Source organism: Elephantulus edwardii, unplaced genomic scaffold, assembly GCF_000299155.1.
Source record: "Elephantulus edwardii isolate Elephantulus edwardi_28Jun2011 unplaced genomic scaffold, EleEdw1.0 scaffold00014, whole genome shotgun sequence".
NCBI lineage: Eukaryota > Metazoa > Chordata > Mammalia > Macroscelidea > Macroscelididae > Elephantulus > Elephantulus edwardii.
Window position 1 is genome coordinate 13,540,644 of NW_006399764.1, and position 25,467 is coordinate 13,566,110.

At 42.2% G+C, this 25,467-nt stretch overlaps 1 protein-coding gene across 1 annotated transcript in view; it reads right to left on the reverse strand.

Annotated features, from left to right (window-relative positions):
- The window catches only part of ADAMTSL1 (ADAMTS-like 1), a 431,835-nt gene that overhangs the window by 152,798 nt on the left and 253,570 nt on the right, over positions 1-25,467 (reverse strand). The window lies entirely within an intron of this gene.

Sequence of the window (25,467 nt, forward strand, 5' to 3'; positions counted from 1 at the left end):
TTCCACTTTTAGAATAAAGCAAAAGGTACACTGTGGTAAAAAGAATTGGTGGACTACGTAAACCTACGTAAAACATTGGACAAACCAGGCAGAACCTGCAGTGGGTACATAGTCATTGAGCCATCTCACATTGAATAAGGGTTCTAGAAGACAGACTCTTTCCTGCTAATCTCTCCTGTCCCCCTTTCTTAGCAAGACTGAAACATTGTGCACTCTTGGTTTTCAAAGTGAAAGGTCATTGGCTCCAACTCCCTTCAAACTTCCATCAGAGCATAGAAATATCTCTGTCTTATGTATAAATATCATCACTGCCTGGGACTGGATAGTGTAACAAAAGTGAAGGCTGCTAGATAGATTAGTTTTCCTGTGGGGGAACAGTGAAGAGAGCGTCTCATTACCGGGAAGTAGAAGTCAAGTGTACAGGGAAGAGCTGAGTGCATGAATCAGCCAGTTCTAAGTAGCCGGGCCTGCCTATGCTCCCAGAGAGCGAAGGGACCTGTGAAAACAACCCTGCTGCATCTCCCTGTCGATCTGGCCTCCGAAATGGGACTGATAAGAACAAACTCCATTGCTTGGCCTGTGAGGCAGAAGCATTCTCTAATGGTCAATTTTAGAAAGTTTTGTTTACAGTTAGAGACACAAAGGCTCTATGATTAAGAGTTAGCCAAGAAAAGCAGGGGAAGTAGATTCTTCAGTAGCTAGGCCGCCTATGTTTTGTAGCCAGCCCTGAAAATTGGTTTAGAAATTTCTCGACTTGATGTTTTTCATCGGAGTATGAAAACTCAATGTAACTTTTCTTAATTGTTTCCTGCTTCTCTGATGTGGACCTACCTCTCCAACCTCTCCTTCCACTACCTCCTGTCGTGCAGCCTGTGGTCAAGCCTTATCTGTAATAAGCCACTGCTGAGTCTCAGTCCATACCCCATGGTTTCCTAGCAATATCTTTACTCAAGCTATTACTCCTAATTTGAATTCTCTTTTCTCCTCAAAATCCCTTTCCTTTCTGTCTTGATTTGATCCCATAGCTGCTCCAGTTCTTATTGTAGTAGTCATTCCGCCTGACAGGAGAGAATACACTTATGCTCCTTGAATACACGTACACATCAATGTCTGAATTTTGAGTGAGTTTTGTGTCACTTACAGAATTCTTCACAATATCTTCTAGGTAGTAATGAGTATGACTAACAAATGCCTGATAAGTACACAAACAGAAGGGATCTAACACATAGTAGGACCTTTGTACAAATAAACTCATGAACTACCTCTGGAACAAGAGGCAGGCTTGTAAATGTTAAAGAGAGGTGGTTTCTGGCCTTTCTCTCCTGGAACCACTGGTGGATTTGAACCTCTGAAGATGTGAGGGCTTTTAGTTAGCAGTGTAACACACAACGGGCTCTGCAACCAGAGGATCCACCGGAGGATGAGTGCTCTTATCCCTTTAGGATTTCCAGCCCCAGGAATCCAAGGGCACATTGCTGTGAGCTGGAACTGACTCAGTGGTCGTAAGTGAATGCAGCTCCACAAGCGAGATGTGGTTCCCCTCCGAAGAAGCTCGAAGAGCAGCAGCAGAGGGAGACTCCGAGGCTGCCATTGTTGTCCTTCTTGATCTGGGTGCTCAATCTCGGTTCACTCTCTGAAAAAATCACCATCTCAACACTCGGGTTTTGGATACTCTTTGTTATGTTTGCTATCCTTAAAAAATCCTTTCTTACTTAAAAACAAAATAGTGTAGGTGTAAGCCACGTACAGTCGAACCAAATGCACAATGGTGACAGCCTCTCAAAGGAGCTGTCTGTGGAGGGAGTGCTGTCCCGGGGTTAAAGCTTGTCAAAGCAGAAAGGCTGCACTGCTCCTCCCCACACTCCCAGCAGAAATCCAGCCAGCACTGGGCCCATGAGGCAGGGGCCTGGTGCAGCCATGAGGCCACTTCAGCACTGCCTGAAGAACCTCACAGAGCAGACGTAACTCTCTACTTGAGATAACAGCACCCTGTAGTCTCAAGGGAGGAGGTCAGCAGAAGCTATCCGTGAGTTCAGCAATATCTGACTGAACAGAGGCCAAGGAAGGGAAAACACTCCTTCCTCTGCTTGTCTCCTGTGTCGAGACCGCAGGAACGGCCATGCTGGCCTTGCTTATTGCTGGCTGCAGTAGCCTCCTCCCTCCCCTTGGCTGTTTCTGGGATAAGGACTACAGGCCGGTGTGGCAGGCAGCCTGGGAGACATCTGTAGGCCTCTCTGGGGTGCTGGGTATCTGGCTTCCACAGAAGCTGGTGCCGCGGAGGACAGCAGCTCTGGTCTGGGCAGCGGAGGTGAAGGCACTGTTCTCTTGTTCTGCTATCTGCCAGTTGACTTTTCTTCATCTTTTTGTCTCCACATAAAAATTAATTCCCCAGGGAAGAGACTCTCAACTAAGTAAAAATTCCACTACCTGGTCCCATTAACACTTTCCTTTTGGAAAAGTTCAGTGCACTTGTAATCTGACTGGCCCACTTGACTATTACCTTAATGAGGGCACAGGGCCACGTCTGTGTCTGGCAGAGAGCAGGTCTGTATGTCACCGAGAACACACTGACTCAACCCATTCAGCTCTCCGGGGACCTTTGCATTGGTCACTCTGCTGGTCTGAAGCTCAGCTCTGTCCTCCAAATAACTATCTTCCCCCAATACCAAAGTCCCCAGAGCTCTGACTACTCCAGTTTTTCTCACCACTATGGTATAAACTTGGCAACTGTGCCTGAATTCACATGATAGGCTGTATCCCACCTAGTATAACTATCCTTACATTTTCTTGCAGTAAGATCAGCCTCTTAGGTTAATGGAGTATTTTCCAGAAAACACATCTGCCCCAGTTCTTTTGGCTGAAGGAGGGCAGCCCTGTGGCAGGAGGGTGGTAAACATAATTGCTATGGTTTCTTTCAGCTTCTAGGCTTCAGGTGCTAAGCTTCACGGTTGGGCCTTTGGCCAGTATGTGAGGCTCTGGTTTCCCAGCATGCCTTTCCCCCACTGGCTTCTTTCCATTCTTCTTCATGTTCACTCTTTTTGTCAGTTTGCCTACAGGAAACTCCCTTGAGACCTGAGAGATCACCTGATGCCCTGTCCTTTCAGCTTGGCTCTATCCAACTCCTGATCCAGGACAGGCAGGAAATAGGGGGCAACAGATGCCTCACATCCTCACTCGCGAGTTAGTCTTCCTGCCCTTTGTCTGTGATACCTTGAGTTGGTCTGTCTCTATGATTGGATTTCAGGAGTGGCGTCCTGATTTCACTTTGTTTCCTGAGGTTCTGGACCTCTGCTGGAAGTCCAGCTTACTGGACTTTGGTGCCACCATCCTGCCTGGATCTGGCCAACCTCTGACTGTGGAATGGGCAACGTACTCTGGGCCATGAGTCACAGCCAGGAAAGGACTGCAGTCCAGCTGACACTGCATATTACCACTGACAGTGATGCTAACACGACCGCATTTTTCAGTGAGCTGTTCTGTGCTAACGACTTTAAATGCATGAGCTCATTTACTCTCTCACTGCCCTGAGAGATAGGTACTATTATTATCGGCGGTTTCGAGAACAAGTTGCTGAGGTCCAGAGAAGTGAAGTGATTGATTAGTCATAGTCCGGAAATGCCAGCTGCTAGGCTTCACACAGATGCCAAAGCCACCTGCATCACATCCAGGTCTGCATGGCTTGGACCCAGGCACTGGAAGTGGGCCTCCTGCAACCAGAGAGCCAGGACTGTGGGGTTAAAAGCCTTTCCCAGCAGCAGGGTCCAGGGTGAGTGAACTTGAGATGTGGAAGGATGTGTTAACTCATTTACTACTGTTAAAATAGAATCAGGTCTCCACGCAGATGAATGGCATACTATTTGATCACTCTATGATTGAATGAGGAAACAAGTGAAATCGGGACATGGTCCTTACTGCAAGTGGAAGGCTCTTCTAGAGAGTGAAGAAATCAGAGACTTAATTTTTGCTTAAATAAACAAGTTTCCATGATGATGAAATAGTTGTGGTCACTGAGTTAATATTTTTTTTTTTAAACCCAAACTTCAGGGGAGATTCACCCCTCCACCCCTCTATAGTCTTGAGACCTTCAGAAGCTCAGTTCAAGATGTATGAGTCTTATTAACCAGATAAATAGTTTTGTTAAGTTCTGCTCTTTGGGGAAGTCATATTGGAGGAGAAAAAAAAATACTGGCAGATTGATTTTGGGTCAGCAATTTTTACATTTGTAGACCAGAAAAGCTCTTTTGAAATCCAAGTAAAATATCTATCTTCAATATATATTTAATGTCACAATATTTACATCAAACCTATAAAGCAGGTAGAGGTAAGGCTATTTGTGACTCAGAATGAATTAGACTTAAAATTGTCTTTTTAAAAAACAAAACAACGAACCACATCTTATTATCAGCAATATGTAATACACATAACGTTACAGCATATAATGTGCTGAGATGTGTAGTCAAGAGGTCCTTTGCAAAGACGTCATGCCGGGGAGAGTAGAGGTCAGCGATAAGAGGAGGAACCTTTGCAAGATGGACAGATACAAAAACTGCAACCATGAACTTCACATGGTGGAGACCCGGAGGATGGTGCAAATCTGTGATCTGCTGTCTGTTGACACATAGTCAACTCAGTGCCACCTAGCAACACGACCTTCAGATGTTCAAAGACGGGATTTATGAAGATACTGATAAAAGTCAGCACAAATGAAAACTGGGGGAGGCGAAAAGTAAACCAGCCTATGTCATAACTGACTCGCAGTGAGTTTGCCAGAATGGAACTCCACTGTAAGTTGAGAACTGTATGTACTACAATTTCCCCCAATTTTATAGGGAGAGACTAAAGGAAGGTAGCTGGCAGTACTAAGATCATTTTGTCTTTCTTGTAAGTAACCCTGTTTTAATGATTTAAACTTAGCTTCTTTATTAGGATAGAAATGCTCAAAACTTTCAGAAGAGCCTTGAAAAAAACATCTGAGTGACTGGACTGAGAAGAAGAAAGAAAACTCTCAAGTGTCCAAACGGATACAGTTATAACCACCACTGAACCAGATACCTAACGGGATTCTTCATTCCTGACCATCTCCTGGTCTGCTGACTACTGCCCCTCAGCCTCTGTGTCTCTTCCCAACGTGTCGGACACTCACTCAGTGAGCACGAGTTTGGGAAACCTCAAAATGCAGCCAGCTTTGTTGCTTAAAGGATTTCTCTATTCTTGAAATCCAGTCTTTATTTAGAATTAGACACTCCAGGGCTTTAAATCTGAGTTTTGGGGGTAAGAAGAACAGAGACAACTCTGGTGGTCTCGTGGGTAGGGAGTTGCCTGTTAGCTCAAACTTGGTACCTCTCTGGTAGTTAGAGTCGACCAGCATGTCCGTGGGAGAAGGATGGGCAATCCCTCTATCTGATGTACAGCCTCTGAAACCCCAGCAGAGGGTCAGCTCTGAGTCAGTTCTGACACCACAACAATGAATTACTGAATTTTAGAACATGGAGACTTGGAGAGGTTAAGCAGCATGCCGAAAGGCACACAGCTAGTAAACAAGAGTATCACAACTTAAACCCAGCCATCTTGCATCACACATGCCTAATTACTCTATTTTAGTGCCTAGCACAAACAAGTTCGTCCTGGAGAGAGTGAAGTCAGGCTGCTCCTTGGAGGCAAGGATTCTGAAGCTTCGTCTGACATACTTAGGACATGTTGCAAGGAGGGACCAGTCCTTGGAGAGGGACATCATGCTTGGGAGGGTGGAGGGACAGCGCAGGAGGGGAAGACCCTCGATGAGATGGATTGATTCTGTCACTGGGGTTATGGGGATAGGCGTGTCGGAGACAATAAGGCTGGCAAGGGATAGAGCAGGGTTTAGGGCTGTTATAGGGTCGCGCCATGAGTTGCAAGCAGCTCGGCGGCACATAACAACAACAGTCCCTCTGAGGGCTGTGATGATGAATACAACATCACAAAGCGGCACATTCGAGTTTCTCTGGTGTTTACTGCCTTAGAAAATGACAAATGACAAACGATCATCCAATCCTAAATGACAGAAACAAGCGCACTGATGCCATCTGGGGTCACGAACGCCCTTGCAGCTGTTATTTCAGCAAAGCACCAGGCAGGGGTGCTTGGCAGCCACATGGGTAAAAGCAGTGGGATTCTGCCCAGGCGGCTAGTTTGTTTTTTTTGTCAGAGTGACCATCAGAGTTAATGTGGGCAATCAAGGACCCACAGTGCTTGGCGCTTCTTAGCAGCTTGTGTTTGTGTTAGTTAGACAAAAAAGGAGGAATTTTTGCCTTCCCTGTGGACAAGGGCTCATTATGTGAGTTGCCAAGGTTTCCCTCGCCTGCTCTTTCCAAGAAGGTAATGGTCATTGCCTCCAGCAACTCCTTGCTTGCTGTTGGCATAAATGTTCATAATGTTTAATGGTAGATATCCACCCCCAACCCCGTCCACCTAGCTCTCCTGCCCTAAGATGCTTCTCTTACCTTGATTTCTGCAGCAAAGCGGGACTTGTTTCTCTACTAAAAATTCTAAAATGCAGTTTGTCTTTGGAGAGGAAAACAAATACCGTAGTAAATTTAAGGAGCTCTTATGGAGCAGTGCTTAAGCATTCAGGTGCCAGTCACAAGGTTGGTTTCCACCCATCTCCTATGCATGAGAGAGTTGGGCACTAAAGAAAGAAGACTGAAGAAGTATTGATTCATTTGAATGACAGCGTTGGTGAGAGAACTGGTGGCTCAGTCTGTACTGAGTTAGCTGGGTAATCCAGCAGTTGCACATGCCAGATAGTCTGAATACAGTGGCTCCATGGGAGAAAGACGGACAGTGTTGGAAACTTGATGGAGGGTCACTGTGAATCTGCACCTACGTGATGACATTGAGTCACTGCTGGTGTCGGAGAAGAATCCTCAATGTACCAGAAGAATGACTAAATCTGCCTTGGAAGAGACACAAACTAAATGCTCCTGAAAAGTGAGGTTGGAGAATCTCTATCCCACACACTTTGGACATGTCATGACGCATAAAATAGAAGGTCAGTAAAACAAGAGGAAGACCCTCAAGAGGGTGGAACGACACAGCAGCTCAAAGACAGCAATCGTGAGGATGGTGCAGGAGGAGGCAACTTTGCATCTGGTTGTGCTGCCATGAGTTGGAACTGAGTTTACAGGACTTAACAAGAGCAATGACAGCAGCTTTTCTGGGGAGAGACCTGGGAATCTGCTCCCATAGGGATCCCAGCCTAGAAAAACCTCCATGAGATAGTTCTACGTTGTCACCTGGGGTTATTGTGAGTCACAACCCACTTGATACCACCTACCAGAACAGACCAAATTTAAGACATGTCTTAGAAGCATTTGGTTAGCTCATGTATAACTCTCTAAGTTTTCCTTTCAGCCTTGCCTTTTACGTCTTGTGATTTTTTTTAAAAGAAGTCTTACGTTTTTCAAGTTCCTCAAAGATAAGTCTTACAATGCCTCTGAGAGAAGGAGGAGGCAGATTGTAATGTGAAACCAGTAAACCAAATACCACCAATAAATAAGTCAGTTCTAGAAGGTATAAGATAGGGAAAAGATAATTCACTCTCGAGTGTAACACACTCTAAATACCTTGTCAGATTATTATGAATTCACTGCTACAAAGTTGCTTCCAACTCAGAGAGACCTTACAGGACAGAGAACTGCCTGTGTGGTTTCGAAGGTTGTCAACTATGGAAGCAGACAGCTTCATCTTTCTCCTGCAGAGCTAATGGTGGGCTAAGTTGCTAACCTTTTGGTCAACAGACAAATTATTTAACTACTAAACTCCGATGGTTGTTGTTATGTAGTGTTGAGTCAGAACTGACATGTAGCTGACCCTCGAGCAGGCTTTCAGAAGCAGTAAATTTCATGTCTACATCAGCCATCCCACAGATCATATGGTGGATTCAAACCATGTTCCTTTGGGCTAGCAGAGAAACTCCTTACCATTAAGCCACCAGAGCTCCCTATACTATGATTGCTGTTGTTGTGTATCACTGAGTCAGAACCGACCCACAGCTAACCCTCCAGTGGTTTTCAGAGGCAGTTAATCACATGGGAGGAGATTCTCCATCCTTGACCTGTGATTAGTTAATATAAAGTCATTTCTTTAACTCCCACTTTCTAAGCAGTCTACAGCCAGCGGCTGCAAAAACATCAGTTTTAAATGCAAACTCATCACTTTACTTTTTTCTGGTTAAAAAAAAATCTCCCCTGGGGTCAGAGTTCAGCTTTCTCTCTTGGTGACTGTATTGAGGTGGTGACTAGGACGTCCAGGGCTGACTGGAGTTTGGAGCAACCAGAGAGCGGAGGCTGGGAGAGGTGTGCTGGGGGTGAAACTTCCTAACTGGCCTTTCTTCCTTCCCTTTCTCGGCTCTGGACCTTCAGCTTGAAGCGTGGCGGCAGGAGCCTAGCAGCATTTGACATGGTCTGGAACTGGGCCAGCTTTGCTAGGAAGCAAGCGTTCTCAGGGAAAATGGAACAAATACATAAAGAAATGAAGGATAATGAGGCAGATTTCTTACAACTATGGGACTTACGAAGACGACAGTTAAGTCTTAGGATATCACCTATGGATTTGGGCTAAAGTGGATTTGTTGTTGTTCTTAGCTGATGTGTAACATTTTCATATCCACAGGGTAGAACCCAGGCTGAGAAGTTAAGGAGTCAGAAAGAGGCCTTCCTGAGAACAAGGAAAAGTGGTCCTGATGAAATAATTGTATTCTGGGTGTTTAAAATCGAAATTGCAATTTTTGTTACTTTCCTAATAAATCCAGTGATCATCATTATTGCCTATCAGTTCTGTGTAGCCACTGTAACAAATCAGTGAACACAGTGGTAGAGTAGCCTAACCATAAGAAGCTGCACTACAATCCCAGAGGCGCACAGTTCGAATTCACCAAGTACTGTCCGTGAGAAGGATGGGCAGTCTCCTACCATGTGGTTTACTGCCTCTGAAAACCCACTGGAGGGTGAGCTATGGGTCAGTTCTCACTCAACAGCACACAACAACCACAGTGGTAGAGCAGCAAGAGGCATGGGAGAGACGCCTGGTGTTAGAATGGAAAGAAGATGGTATGGGCATGTCTGACCTCATAGGAATCTGCTTTGATGTTCCTGGCGGGGCCTCTTCCCCTTTGTGCAGTCAGTGGAAGCCAGATGCTCGCTCCCCAGTGTCTGCTGTACAGTTTTATGCAGTTTGAACACAGTGAGAACACATAATATTGATAGATAGATAGATAGATAGATAGATAGATTGATGGGTATAGATATGTGTGTATTATACAAATATACATGTAGCTACATACAGGTATGTATATCTTCTAGTTCTATCTTCTAAGAAGCACAGAAGAAATGACTATAGTTATGAGCACACCAAGTCCCAAGAGCTTGGGTTGTAATATCATTCATCAGAAAAGAATGAGTTCTTATGGAAATGGCTGGCTGCAGGGCAGGGGCTAGGAAAAGACAAGCTGAATCTGGGACATTCTGTTGTGCCAGAAAAAGGGACATATTCTATGAGCGATGGTGATGTGTCAGAGGAGGCAAGCGGATCTTAAGCCTTTATAGGCCATTACTGAACAACTGGGCAAATTTGGATGAGATTTAGAGATTAGATAATTAACACTGGATCAATGTCATTTTCTCTAGTTTTGGTCGGAGAGAAATAACTCTGTTAAAAGGCCCAGTCCTGTCTAGTGCAGATAAAGGGATCTATAAATTATTAGTGTAAATTATTACTGCTAGGGAGCTCTGGTGGCTTAGTGGCAAGGAGTTGTGCTGCCAACCCGAAGGCATGAGATTCAAATCTACCAGCAGCTCCATAGAAGAAAGATGGGCGATCTCCTCCTGTGCGATTACTGCCTCACTAGAGGGTCATCTTTAAGACAGTTTCAGCTCAATGGTACCTAACACCAATGGAAGCTCTGTAAACATTTGCTGGAGGCATGTATCATTATTGTGATGGCAGGAATTAAAAGTTTAGTATCAAAAGGTAAGAGCTGAAGTACTTTAGAGATGAATCAGGTACAGTTAGATTTATAGACATTGAGGCAAAGGGCATTTGTGATATGGCCACATAACTTAATCATTGGAGGGGACACAGGAAAAGGGGAATATGCTCACCACCTTCAGTATTATCTCAGCAGATAGAATGTAAAAATAACCAGGAGACAAAATGAAATCTTAGACAATAACCTGGGTCACGTCTTGGCATCAATTCTGACTGACAGAATCTTCCCTCAGGTTTCAGAGGCTGTAAAAATCTTTGCTTTTCTAAAACGGAGAAGAAGGTGGCGCATATTTCTCCTGTGAAGTGGCTAATGTATCCCAACTGTCAACCTTTCAGTTAGCAGAGGGACACATGATGCACTACGCCACCAGGGCTCCTATGCTAGACGATTGCTGTTGTTAGGGGCTATTGAACTGGCTGTGACTCAGTGTCCCTCTGAGTGTGTCAGAGTTGAGGAGGACAGCACAAGATAGGATGGGGTTCATATCACCAAGTAACATAGCTTCAAATTATAGATTAGCAAGTCGGGGCTCAGAGAAACCCCTAAATTGAAACAAGCATCCAAATTGTTCCTGCTCTGCTAAGTCTCTAAGAGCTGGCGACGTGAATCCGGAAGGGTCACAGAGGAGAGAGTTCAGGGGTGGACAGAAGAGGAGGTGCAGCTCAACTGCAGCAGATGGACTTGCTCAAATACCACTACTCACTGTATTTAAGAAACCTATTAAAGGGGCCAAAGGGGGGAAGAAGAAGAAAGGAAATGCTCACAATAAAAATTAAAAACATAATTGAAGGCCAAAAATTAACTGAAAGCATATAGGATAAATAATACCATGTGAATCAGGACGGTCTATAAAAGAGTATCTTTGTAGGACTCAGACTCCAGGAGGCAGAGCCAGGCTTCTTTTGAATGTCGGCCAGGTTGGCATGAGGGTTTGGCTCCATAAAAACAGTTATAGCCAAGATTGCCAGACACCTGAGGTGGCAAAGCACATTTCCACTCGAGAACATTGTGGTCTAAGAGGCTGCTGTAGATAGGCCAGCTTAAATTGCCTTCATTTAAAAAATGTTACCAATATTGTAAGCAACTCTTGTCACATCTTCACTTTTTTTTTTTAAGAGTGAGTCTCTCTTGTGGAAATGGATATTTGCAAGCAAGATATATATTTATCATCTCTGTTAGTATGCTATTTGCATCTAAACCTTCCTTCTCAGAGCATGTCAAAGACACCCACACAATGTCCATTTTTAAAGAGTTCTTCCTTGACCCTCAGGCCACTTCAATAGGACATCTTCTATCCAGGAAAATCTAGGATATCTCTTTTCATTATACATGTTCAAACTATCTGCTCAGAAGATAATCTGAAAAGCTGGACTATATGGAAAAGAACTACATATCAGGATCAGAGAAAGACTTATCTGCAACCTACATGGTGCAGATGACCACTTCGCTTCCTCTAAGTAGATTTGAAGCACTCACTAATGAACATTAAAGATTACAATCTTCAATATCATCAGTGGATTATACCACAACATAAAGGGAACAAGTATCCTAATGAATAGAAAAAAAAAGCAACATCAGGATAAATGGAAAAAATACAGATGTCGTCATTTAATTTTACTTAGATTCAGAATCAATGCCCATGGAAACCACTGTCAAGAAATCAAGAGTTGTATTGCACTGGGCAAATCTGCTGCAGGGGACCTCTTCGAACTGTTAAAAAGCAGAGATACGTGATCCAAGCCAGGTATTTTCAGTAGCTTCACATATAGGCAAAAAAAAGTTGGGCAATGGATAGTGAAGGCTGAAGAAGAACTGATTTGTTTGAATTATGATCTTCATGAAGAGTAGCAACTATGTCATGAACTGCCAGAAGAGCAACTAAATCTCTTCTGGAAGAAGTAAAGCCAGAATGCTCCTTAGAAGCAAGGATGGTGAGATCCAGTCTTACATACTTCAACACGCTCTCAGGAGAGGTCAGTCCCTGGAGAAGGACATTATACTAGGTAAAGTAGAAGACCTCAATAAGGTGAACTGACCCAGTGGCTTTGACAGTGAGCTCAAAATAGCACCGATTGTGAGGGCGGCGATTGTGAGGGGAGTGTTTTCTTGTTGTTGTTGTACATAGCACCACTATGAGTTGCAAGCAACAACACCTAACAACACCACCAACAATCCATGAAGCAACCACATAGTTGTTTCCTCCCAATTGGATTCAACTAAAATGTCTGATGTTCTCATTCTCTGATCAACTGTTATTCTTGGTGATACCTTAAAAATGAGATAGATTTCCTGCTGGATGTTTTCATTTATATATAAGCTTTCTGAAAAATAGGTTAATAGGGTTGATGATCAGTAATAAATCACTTTAACCCTCAGGGGTTCCAGATTTTAGTTGGCTTGCCTGGAAGTCTTATTGAAGTTTCTTATTAAAAATAGTTATGAGGTGCTTTCCATGTGGTCTAAATCATGGGAGGAATTGCTTAGATCAAAAACAGGGTCATCTGCCATTCCTTTTCTCTCTCCAAAGCCACCTTTTGGTTTTCAGTTAATTTCTCCCTCTGTTTTATCTTTGATTTATTAGCATCTTTCCAATCAATAAATTACCTTTATTTTCCAGAATTACCTACCTCAAAGGAACTGTACATCAAGGTCTTATTCAAGTCCTTCCTCTTCTAGGAATGTTTCCATAGCCATCCCATCTTACTAGCTGCTGATTTTCCATAATCTTATTGAATCTATAATAATTTTACTTTTGTTTGTTTATACTCATATTACATAGCACTGAGTGCCCAGCTGTTTCAGGCCAAGTGCAAGAACATCTTATTTGACACAATTATTTTGTTTAGAAACTTTTCTCTAGTTAATATCCTAAGTAGAAAAACATTTTTAACATTTAGGATCAAATTGTATTTGGGGGTCAAGTAATTTACTTGGCATCCATCAAATCAGGCTATAAAGATCTCCATCTACTTCTTCATTAAAATCTAGACCTGAGAATTTCTCCCTTTTTATTTAACCCTCTTGGATTTAACCTCCTGAGAACTTTAAATAGGCATCTATTTATATTATAAGAAAGAAACCTTTCTGAATATTCGTATTCATAGATTCCCTTTGCTAGTGAAATGCCTGGGTAGACAAACCACTTGTGTCAGGAGCCACAGACCCAGCTCTGTCATCTCCTGTAACATACACGTTTCTGCTTTGCAGACCTTATTTTCCCTCCCCTCTATGCATTCAGACCTTAATATACCTAAGTACATGTAAATGTATCTGTGCACTCATTTTTTGAATACCTTGTGTGTACTAAATAATATACTGAATAATGGAGACCTAAAAATTTTAAAAAGTGCTTGATCTTAAGGCATTTCAGAGACTACTAAAAAAAGAAAGTTCTGAAATAAGCACTATTTTTTTAAATGTATTAACTTTACTAGGTTTGGGCATGTTGCTAGAAGGGACTGTCCTTGGAGAAGGACATGATGCTAGGAGGGTGGAGGGTCAGCGAAGGAGAGAAAGACCCTCGACCATGTGGAATGGTGCAGTGACTGCTGCAAAGGCCTCTTGTGTGTCAGGAAGTGTGAGGATGGCACAGGACAGAGCAGGGTGCAGATCTTTTCTTCACAGGGTCGCTATGAGTCGTACCCGACTCAACAGCACCTAACAACAGCAACAGTTTTACTATCATGTATTGAACACCTTTGGTGTGCCAGGCTCTGTGTGAAGGGATAGAGCAGTAAATGAGGCACCATGGACCCTACCCCCTTGAATAGGGGATATCCAAGCCTGGCTTTGAGTCAGACAACCAGAATGTGTCAGAGAAGGATAATGTTAAAGAGTGAGAGTCAAGGGGAGGAGATAAGTCATGGACAGTTTCCTTAATTTGGTGACGTCCTGATTAAGTTGTGAAGAAGGATGAGGAAGAGTTAGGGCCAAAGTCAAGGTAGATGGAAGGTAATCCAGGCAAACTGAGGTGTAAGAAAGCATGACAGGGTTGGGAGCTTGGAATTTGTTATCATCTCAGGGTTGGAAAGAATAGTGACCTGAAGACTTAAGTCCTTGGAAAAGGAAGACTGGAGAAGACTTAGGAAAAGCTCGAGCTCTCATCAACAAAGGCTCACACTCCTGGGACAGTGTGACTGGTGTTCACTAAATCAGCGGAAGGCTGACGGCTGACGTGGCCAGCAAGCTCCTCCCCTGTCCCTCCCCTTAGTGAGAATTCCAACAGGCCTATGGACCATGTGTACTGATACTGCAAGCAGGCCTTCAACTCTGTTTATTCAAACCATAAATCCAATTCAAGCCTGGTTTGCAGAGAAGAAATCAAAGAGAAAGGCAGTTTCCTGAAAGAAAGCCCCTCTCTAGTCTCCAGGTTGATATTCAAGGAGCCAGAAAGAGCAGAGAGAAAGCAGCTAGCTATTGATGTATCACATGACTATTCTCTGTCACTGCTAGGAAGGATGTACACACACCCACACCCAACCCCCCCCACCACCCACACACACACACCCCCACCCCATGCTCTGTACTTCTTCAACTCTAGGAATGTTTCTATTCACACTGATATTTTGCCTACAATCCATGGAAAACAGCAGTCCAGACACTCTTTAGCCTTAAAAGTGTTAACCTGAGACAGAAGAGGGAGACTTTTCACAAATGTTTTTGTTTGGCCACACCAAAATGGCCCCAAATTATTCACCTTAGTTTCAAAGATCTCTTGAAGTAGAATGCATGCTCTACACTCTGATGTTTTGCTATTCCGAGGGAAGTTACAGCTTCACCTTAGAATTCACATTGACCTCTCACTTGTTCTTTATTATCCCTGATGTTCACCGATCCTGAGGACTTTTATTGCCAGAATACTATTTTTAAAAATACTTGGATAGGATAGAACCAATAAATGCCCTAAATCCCCAAAGTACATTTAGCAAGTATGAATACAATGTCAAAGAATCAGCCTCACCCAGAACTTGGGATCCCAGAAGATTTTCACCAGCATTTTACAGCTTTGGGCAAGTTAGTCTCTTTGAACACCAACATCTTCATTTGCTCAATGAGGACAATAACAACTACAATAAATGTAACAGCACAAAAAACACCACAGTAAACCTCAGATAGCCACTGGGTGCTTGCTGTGTACTGCTGTAACAACTTCACATGAACTTACTAATATAATTCTCATAAGCAACTATAGGACAAGATTATTATGCCACTTTAAAGATGAGAAAACGGATATAACTTGACCCAGGGCACATAACTAGTTGCTAAGAGTTTGAAGATTGGATCCATTATAGCTTGCTTTCTTAACTAGTACCTTCTAGTTTGTAAAATTATTGGGAGCAAAACATTATGTGGTAGCTACCATTACTGTGTTGTTATAAGATTATATATAATATATAAGGGAGATTCTTGGGGAAAATGGGTCTTCATGCCCCCTTCTCCTCTTTTTCCCTGTTCATGGTCTCTTGGATTTATTGCTTTGATTGTGCACTAGTTAGAGTAACTATTTGGCTGTGTAATTCTGCTTGCTTGCTAGATCTTATACTTCTAGAAAAAAAATCACAGCTTGGCTTCATCAGCTCAGAGAATTTTGTAGCTGTCATTTGATCCTTTCAACTTATTATCCACATTTTCCAATTAGGAAATAGAAATCGTGGAGGATTCCAACACCTAAGCTTTGAATAAGAATACTAGAATCCATATGACTTCCACTGACTGTGGAGGGTGTTTTAATCCCACGCTATGAGGAGGGCCACTGAATTCTTTACTCTTGATGTTCATTAACTTACAATGAATTACTAGGAAAATCTACCTCCATGAAGGACGCTTCCCCCCACCCTTTAGTCTTCTCTTCTGTCGTCAGTCTTCCTATCTATTCTTCACTTTCAAGTAGTAAAGCATGCTTTTGCTCATGATGGATAGGCACAGCTTCGAAAAACATGTAAGATTTCTACCTGAAGGACATAGTACTTCAAGAATGTTAAGCTGTGCATAAAGTATTTCATTTATTTCTACAGTGATAAGTCTGAAGAATAAAGACTAAAAACTTATTTTGGTAAATTGGTAAGAAAACCCGTTCTTATTTGAGTTATTATGTCTACCTTTGACCACCTAATTCCTTGGTGTATTATGTCTACCCTTGGCCATCTAATGCCAGGGCTCAGTACCCCTTTGTTGTTGTTTGCCACTGAGTTGAAACTCACCCATAGATGACCCTCCAGTGGGTTTCTAGAGACAGTTAATCATATAGGAGGAGATTTATAATCCTTCTCCCACGAATCAGCTGGTGGATTTGAACTGGGTGCCTTTGGGATTGCAGTATAGCTTCTTTTAAAAAAGAATTTTCTTAAAAAATTAATTTTAATGAAAATTTACAGAGACTTTGTATTTCCATTCGTTCATTGTTGCACTTTTCTCCCTGCCAAACCTCCCCCTCCAACCCCAGTTCATTCTTCTCTTTGAAAAGTAAAAGAAAAATGTGTTATACAATCCCTCCCCCCAAGTCCACTCCATTATGCAGCCTTCGATCTGGACTCCTGTCATGACAATAATATCTAGTCCTATATCCCTTTTAAATAGTACTCTCCCTTATCTGTTTCAGTGCAGTATACATTATTTATCCCATCTTTCTCATTTTCTCTCCAACCCCGATGTCAGTCCCATTTTACGCACTATGCAGCATTTGTCCTTTTGTGACTGAGTATTTCACGGAACATAATGTCCTCCAGGGTCACCCATTTAGAATAATATTTCACGAGTTCCTTGCTTTTCAATCAGCATAGTATTCCATTGTGTGGCTATACTACAGCTTCTCTATCCATTTGTTTGTTGATGGGCACCTGGGTTGTCCATTCCTAAGTAACTTGATGCTCATCTAAGTGTTATATATTACTCATTAATTTTGTCAAAAGCTCTGTGAGGCAGGAAATATTTCATTCTTATTTTGCAGACAAGAAAAGGACAAAGAAAGGTGATGGGACTTATTCAGGGACATAGAGCCAATAATTTGCAGAGCCAGGATTTTAACTCAGAAAGGCTGGCTACAGATACACATTCTGACTCATTATTCTCACTTTCTTGAGTCTTCCTGTTTATGATAAACATTGAGCTCAAAGTTGGGAAACATTCATTTTTTTCTGGCTTTTAGTTGTAGGTTGGTCAGCCATGACCTTTTGGGCAAGTCACTTCATATCTTAGCATCTTTAGTCTCAAAATAAAAGAAGGAATTGGGCCAATTTATGTTTGAGACGTTACAACCCCAGCCACTGAAGAAAACATATCTGTCAAGTTTTGAGATTTTACAAAAGCTTTTCATCTATTATCTTGTCATTCTCTGCCTTTTCAGAATAAAGAACACATTGGTAAGAAAGCGGTGCTGCAGGGAGCTCTGATGGCCTAGTGGCAAGAAGCTGCACTGCAATCCCGAAGTCATGCGGTTCGAATCTACCAGATGCTCTGCTGGAGAAGGAGGGGCAATCTCCTCCTGTACCAGTCAGATCCAATTTGATGGCGCGCGCGCGCGCGCGCACACACACACACACACACACACACACACACACACACATAATAAAATAAAGTAAAAATTTAAAAAAGAAAGCTGTGCTTCAATTCTGAAGGCATGAGGTTCAAATCTACCAGATCCTCCAGAGAAGAAAGATGGACGGTCTCCTTCCATGCGGTCTATTGCCTCCAAAAACTCACTGGAGGGTCAGCTATGAACTGATTCTGACCTGATGGCCCACAAAAACAACTCACTCATGGAAATACAAAGTCTTTGGAAACTTTCAGTAAAATTAATAAAAAACCTCCAAGCCAAAAAATCCAAACAGAAAACCCCACCCTTGACCAACCAACCACATGCCAAGGAATACAGTTCAGAAGGGAGAAAAGATAAAGAAGGATGAATGGATACATTCATTGTTATTCATAAATGTCATAATTCAAACACATCAATTACTCTTCAGCCTTCACTATTCGTTACCCAGCCTTTGCCCATATGTGTGAGGCTATCACACCACGGTTTAGGTCAGGCACATCTCAGTTTCTGAGGTGACTTCCTTGCTCTTTAACACTTTGAAGAGACCCTTTGTAGTAAATTTGCTCAATGCAATATACCACCTGATTTCTTGACAGTGGCTTCCATGGGCATTGAGTATGAATACAAGCAAAAATCTTTAAAAAAAAATCCTTGACAATTTCTTTCATTTCTCCACTTATCTTGATGTTGCTTCTTTTCTACTTGTTATAATATTTGCTTGCTTTCTATTGAGGTATAATCCATTCACACAATGAGAAAATGAGAGCAGTGCTATTACATTGGGGCAACTGTGATCAGTGTTACAAGTCAAAGTGTGTGTGAACTATTCACTACAAAACCAATATACTATGAAATCAAATCACAATGAAAAGGTTTTTTTAAAAAAGAAATAAAATTATGATAGCCAAGAAAACACTGTATCTAAAAAGTGTATATTATTATCTAAAAAGCATATGTTCTTTCAGTATGATGTTTAGCTCAGAAGTCCCTGGTTGGTACAAATCGTTAAGAGCTTAACTAATGGAAAATGATTGGTGGCTTCAACACAGTTAGAAGAGCCTGGGAAGACAGTCTGTAATGCCTGCCTTGAGAGCCTTATAGAGCAGTTCTTCTTACACACATTGGATTGCCGTAAGTTGAGATCAATTTGATAGCAACTAACAATAGTTAGATAGATAGAATCTGCTGGAAAATGCTGAGAATTTGATGCTTATCAAGTGCTTCATGTGTTTATAGCCTCTCTATCACTAGAAAGGAACAAGTTCAGTCTCTTGAAACTGGTTAATAAAATGTGTTTGAGAATGGAAAAACAGCATGGAACCTCGGTGATATTTGAGGTTTGTGGACTCAGGAGTGAAGTGTCTTGATCTCTCATTGTTATAAGGGCATGAGTGTGGGGATTTGGTAGGGAGATATGCCTCCACTCTAGCTTTCCAATTAGTTCCTTAGGCAGAGAAAGTTCTTAGTGAGATTATGAGCACATCTGCTGATCAGAAACCATTTCAGAAATTAATCTATTTCTGGTTTACAGTGACCCTGCATGCCAGAATAGAACATTTTAGTAGATTTTCCTAAACTGTAATCTTTATAATGGCAGACTGCCAGGTCTCTTAGAGAGTTGCTAGTAGCTTTGAACTTTCAACCTTTCAGTTAGGAGCCAAACATTTAACCATATTACCACCAGAGTTCCTCAGTCTATTGACAGGTGAGAGCTTTCTAAAATGTGGCAAGAAACACACAATGTTAACAAGCTGACATTAATATTGGGATAGGCTTACACTTGGAGTTCATCTATGCTCAGAAAGATCATGGAAATGGAACTTTACATCTGCAGATGAAAAATTGTAACAAGGTAATATAATCAATAATATCAGGCTTCAACACACTACCTTTCTATATGTCAAGAGAAAAGAGCACAATCCATCAGCCCACTTTCCACACCTCCAGAAACCCATGGCTGTAAGAGCTTGTGTGGTGAAAAGTGGTCTACCTCTCGCCAGACTTGTTCTGCAGAACTACTCGCCTGGATGAGTAACGTGTGCAAGGGTGAGCTGGAGAACAGCGCGTTTTCTTTTCTAGATCAAGGGAGGGTCAATCCAGCCCACATGTGGTTTCACTTCACTGCACCATGGGTCGGTTATATCGTCAGCTTCCATTAAACTAAAGAGAAAGTGGATGCCAGGGCCGGTTTTCACATAAGGTGTGTCCACAGCATGTCTTCCAAGGCTGCAGAAGTGCCCACCTGGTAATGCAGAGTGAAAGGGGAGAGGAAGGGAAGCTTTCAGGGGCCCCCAGTCTGCCACCTTACTGTCTTCTCCCAATTACAAACAGCCTATAATTTATTTCAAAAAGTTGCAGAGTGTAGCTTGACAGTGGGTGCATCTTGTGAGGAAGATCTGGCCCCACCCTCAACCTCTCCCCACACTGGAATTCTGGCATCATTTTTCCTCACAAAAAGAGCATTGATAAATGGCATCTGTCTAGCTGTGGTGGATATTACATCGATAAATATCTTGCTTCTAACGGTTTCCTTCTGTGGTTCCCCCCCGCCCCCCATAATTTGATGAAACTTCACATTGTATAAGCTCTGGGCATTGTCTGATTTTGCTGGCTTGTTGTCCTAGGGATGGATCTGAGGCAGAGAAAGTGTGGTGGGTGAGGGGATAGAGGAACTTACCACCCACAAAGACCGAAAAAAGGTCTGGGAGATTTCCCCTGTAAGTCCATCAGTGGTGCATATACTTTGTTTTCTGTCATTAAGAGAGTGTTATGGACATTTTCAGGAGTGAACCACAGTGTCCTCTCATATATACTTCACAGTCTAATGAAAGAAGAATCCATATTTGGCATGTGAGATTTTGTAAAGGTTAGAGTGTAAATTTCCTGCCTTTTTTCTTACTTTCTAAACTTCAAAACAACTTGAATGTTAGTTCTCAAACCGAGAGTCCTCTGGAGCATTTCTGTCTCTCTGTGTTCAGCAAATCTGGGAACATCTGCCCTGTGAGCAACATTTGGAGAACTGATCGGATAGTGGAGCCCTGTAAACCAACACTCTGAAATGTCTCATGTGGCAAGGGCTGAAGGGGTGGCTTAAAAGAAAAAACAAACACAGAATAAGAACTCTGGAGCTTGTGTTTACATAACACCAAGTTTCGTGGAAGTCAGAGAATTTTGCCAAGCTGTGTGATCCAAGAGCGTATCACTGAGTTTACAACTAATGGAAATGCCAGGACACTGAGTCTGCATGAGCCAAGTGGTCTTTTGTCCTCCACATTCTTCATTGCGGCCTAAAGATACAACACAAGTAGGTCATCCTATATTTCAGGTCCCTCTCAGGTATTGCCTGAACTACTAGTGCTGTCTGAAGGCAGTATTGTCCCTTGAAAAGTGCATGGAAGTTCCAGACAAATGATGTCTTCTTCAAGTCTCAGTGCTGCCCATAAGTCCATCTGACCTATTTTTAATAACTGACATCAACTCAACTCAACTCATCATTATCAAATTGGAACCAACTCATAGCTGGCCCTGCAGAGGCTGCAAACCACTTGTGAGAGGATGGCACATATTTCTCCCTTGGAGCTGCTGGTGGATTAGAACTGCCAGAGAAATGAGGCATTCGGGTTAGCAATGCAAGTATGAGTTAGGCTACCAGAGCTCTCTAAAATATAGCTTATTTGCCATGACATAACATGATTATTTAAAAAGGCTTTTGGCCACCGGTCTGGGGCCATTTCTAGGATGGGAAATGAGTGGAATGGCCGGATTCTGCGAAGGTGTGTTTTCTGGTTTGGGGTTGAGACTAGGATGTGGCTCTTCCTCACAAAAGGGTGTGAGCTGATTGGATTTGGCCTCCTGTTTAAAAAGGCTTTTGGGCCTTTGGGTTTGCAGCCCTTGGGCCTGGTTTTTGTGTATCTTCTGAATAAAACAAGCTTGGAAGCAGGAATGGCATCCACGTCCAATAAAGCTTGCCTCTGGAAACTCTATGAACTTGGAGAAAAGATGAAAGTTTTGTGTTCAAGACTTTCGTTCATAGGGTCGCTGTTGATCATCTAAAACTCTGCAGCACTTAACAACAACAACAATATGGGATATAAATACAGCTATTCCCTGGTGATTACTAGAGATCAGAGTAACCGGAGCCACTACTGTATAGGAGATACTCAAGCAATTCTAGGCTTATTTGAAAATTCAGAGGGGTCAAAAGGAGGCCACAACATTGCTCAAAGGGTTGTTGAAAAACCTGGACTCTGGGGGGGAATATATAAATAGTATGTTAGTAACATGTTTGATTAGAATTTTAGGAAAAAGTACTTTGACACTTAAGTGCAGGAGAGATGTTGTTTAGTGGTCAGCTGGGTTAGAAAGATGATCCATGTGACAGTAGGTAAAAAACCAAACTGCTCATCCCATCAAAAGATGAATGGATAGACAATCTATGGGATATTCACACAATGGAATACTATGCAGCACTGAAAAATAAGGAACTAATGAAATATTATGCAAAACGGATGACCCTACAGGACATTACGCTGAGTGAAATATCTCAGTCATAAAAGGACAAATATTGCATAGGGCCACTGTTGTAAAAAGGGACTGATATCAGGGTTGAGGGAAGACAGAAAAGGAGGGGAGGAATGATGCATATTGCGCTGAAACAGACGAGGGGGAGAACTGTTTAAAAGGGACATTTGAATGGGTATTCTTGTCATTACAGAAGTCCAGAGTGAAGGCTGCATAGTGGAGTGGACTTGGGGAGAGGGATTGCATAATAATGAAAAAGTTTTTCTTTTCAAGGAGAAGAGTGAATTGGGGGGAAGGGATGGGTAGGGAGAAAAGTGCAACAATGAATGACTGGAAAACCCTAAGTCTCTGTAAACTTTCATTAAAATTAATAATCCCCCCAAACACTGCTCATATCTTTAATGTGGTCTTTTTTATGTCCCTGCATTGTAATAGTGTTTATATATTTACTTTTTAAAAAACTGTTAGTATATGGCCTCAAGGTCCATGTCCCAGGCTTGTTTTATATCTTCAAAGCCTATGGTACAGTAGGAAATTAACAGATGCTTAGTGAGTTGAGAGGACTTTTCCTTAGCTAGCAGGAATGTCCACTTCTCAGAGACTAGCATGAGAGAAATTGGAGCCAACTAGTTTTGGGATATCCTGAACAGTTCTTCTCCTCTGTAGTCAACCCCAAAGGAAGATACTCTGAATGGCTTAATGGATAAGGTGTTACACTTCCAAACCATTGATTTGTACTAGGTATTGTCAAGCTGAGTATGCCTCATAGTGACCTGATGAACAACAGATCTGAACCCTGTCCTATCCTGTGCCATCCTCATAATCTTTGACATACTCAAGCCCACTGCTGCACTGTGTCAATCCATCTGGTTAGAGGTTTTCTTCTCCTTCACTATCCCTCCACCTTCTTCAAGGACTCCTAGCAACATGCCCAAAGTATGTGAGACAAGGCTTCACTATTCTTGCACTCTGGCTCATCCTCTCTAAGACACCTCCGTCTGTTCTTTCAGCAGTCTATGAGGTAGTCAGTGCTCTTCTCCAAAGGGAGGCAATTTGAGTCTACCAGCTGCTCTTCAGGAAAATGACAGGCAATCTCCTACCGTGTCTATCACAGCCTCTACAGACCTGCTGGAGGGTCATCAAGAGTCGATTCTGACTCCATTGCTACTGTAAGTTGAGGTTTTTCTTTCTTTTTTTAAAGAAGGTTGAAACCTCAGGGTTGTTTTTTTTTTAATTAATTTTAATGAAAGTTTACAGAGGCTTATGGTTTCCAGTCATTCATTGTTGCACTTTTCTCCCTGCAACCCCTCCCCCCAACTCACGTGTCTCCTTGATGAGTAAAAGAAACTCTTTCATTGCTATGCAGTTTATCCCCCCAAGTCCATTGCACTGTGCAGCCTTCATTCTGAACTCCTGTCACAACAATAATACCTAATCATATGTTGTTGTTGTTAAGTGCCGTCGAGTTGCGGGCGACTCATAGCGACCCTATGAAGGAGAGTCCTCGATGCTTGGGTGCCTTTCATCCTCTCTCCAGGTTCATAGGGTTTCCGGAGGAAAGATATTATGGAAGTGGATGCCACTCCTCCTTCCAAGCTTGTTTTAATCAGGGAGCTCCACCCCACTCTCTGTCCACATTGGGTAGCCAATCAGTGTCGTGGTGTTCAGACTCACAGCAACCAAAAGTGAATCCTTTTAAATAGTTCTATCCATCATCTGTTGTAATGCAGTATATACATCATTCCTCCCCTTTTTCTCTGTCTTCCCTCAACCCCAATGTCTGTCCTGTTTTACAATAGTGGCCCTATGAAATATTTGTCCTTTTGTGACTGAGATATTTCACTTAGCATAATGTCTTCTAGGGTCATCCACTTAGCATAATATTTCATGAGTTCCCTATTTTTCAGTGCTGCATAGTATTCCATTGTGTGAATATACCAGAGCATCTCTATCCATTCATTTGTTGATGAGTGAAACCTCAGTTTTCTAAAGCAGACAATTGGCGACCTTTTCCAACTCAGGGGCAACTTCTTACACTTCTTTTAAGAATCTTTAAACTTTTAAAAATGCATACTAACAATGGAATAAATAGAAATTATTATATACTGAGTAATATATGCTAGATACGACATTGAGTACATAACCTGTATACACTTTCACATATAGATTTGTACACTTATAACAAGGGTTAATTTTGACTTTAAATTTGAAGAAATTTAAGTTCTTCAATGGAAACGGACCTATACAAGGGTAAAAGGATAGTAAACTATATGAACTGAATTTCAACCCGAACATGTGTAACTTTCAAATCTACCTTCTCAAAGGTAGAAGGAAAAGCTGCAGTATAAGACGGTTACATCTTAATGTTAATTAGCTTAAGAATTTTCTTGACCTAGTTCTTTGCTGAGTTGAACTGAATGAACGTAAGATCAATGGGAGGAAAAAAGTTTAAAAAGGAATGGGAAGAGTGGGTCTAGTAGGTGGGTAGAGCAGAGTCACCTGAGAATTAATTAGTCTGAGGGCATAAAGGGGAATTTGTATAGTCAGTGGGGGTGAGAGGATAGAGGGACTTGGAAAGCTGTGTAGAGGAAAGGATGGAATAGCAAAAGAGGTAAGGCTCAGGGTTGCACTGGGGCAAGAGAAATGTGTGAGTTTAAGTGTGTAGGATGATGGTGCTGGGGTCATTAACAACAGGAACAGACCACTGTTTAAGCCTAAACTAAGCCAGCAGTTGTTATTAAGATTGAGTAAGGATGTAGAGCTCTGAGACAAGCCTCCAGGGTCTCCCAGATTTTTAAGTCCAGGATGCATGTCTCTGGATGACCTAGAATTCCTCTATAAAAATGTTTTCTTAACCACTGAGAGCTTTGCCTAATGACTCAGTACTGGGTTTAAGACATTCATTTGGAGTCTATTTGATTCCTCTTTTAGCATGCTTCATTTCCTATATACTTGGATTTACCCCGAGTAGTGTGTGCTTTAATGCATTTTTGACTGTCTTTTAAATGCTAGATTTCATCAAAGGCCTAAATCTATCCTTGGCAACTGAGAGTCTGAAGGGAAGGTAGTTTGCAGGAGATGAGAAACTGCTGACTAATTTGAGATCCTTACTAGGCTATAAGCTCTTATGGGAGTATTTTCACTGTGAGAATTTACAGTCTATATTACAGTTGCACTGGAGCACAAAGAAGCCAAAGCACAGGGAAGAATCCAAGATACTAAAGAGTTGAATAGAAGATTTTAAAAGGCAGCACGGGATGACAAAGCAAAATATTACAATGAAATGTGCAAGGAGTTTGAGTCGGAAAATCAAAAGGGCCGAACTCGCTCAGCATATCTTAAGCTCAAGGAACTGAAGAACAAATTCAAACCTCGAGTTGCTATAATC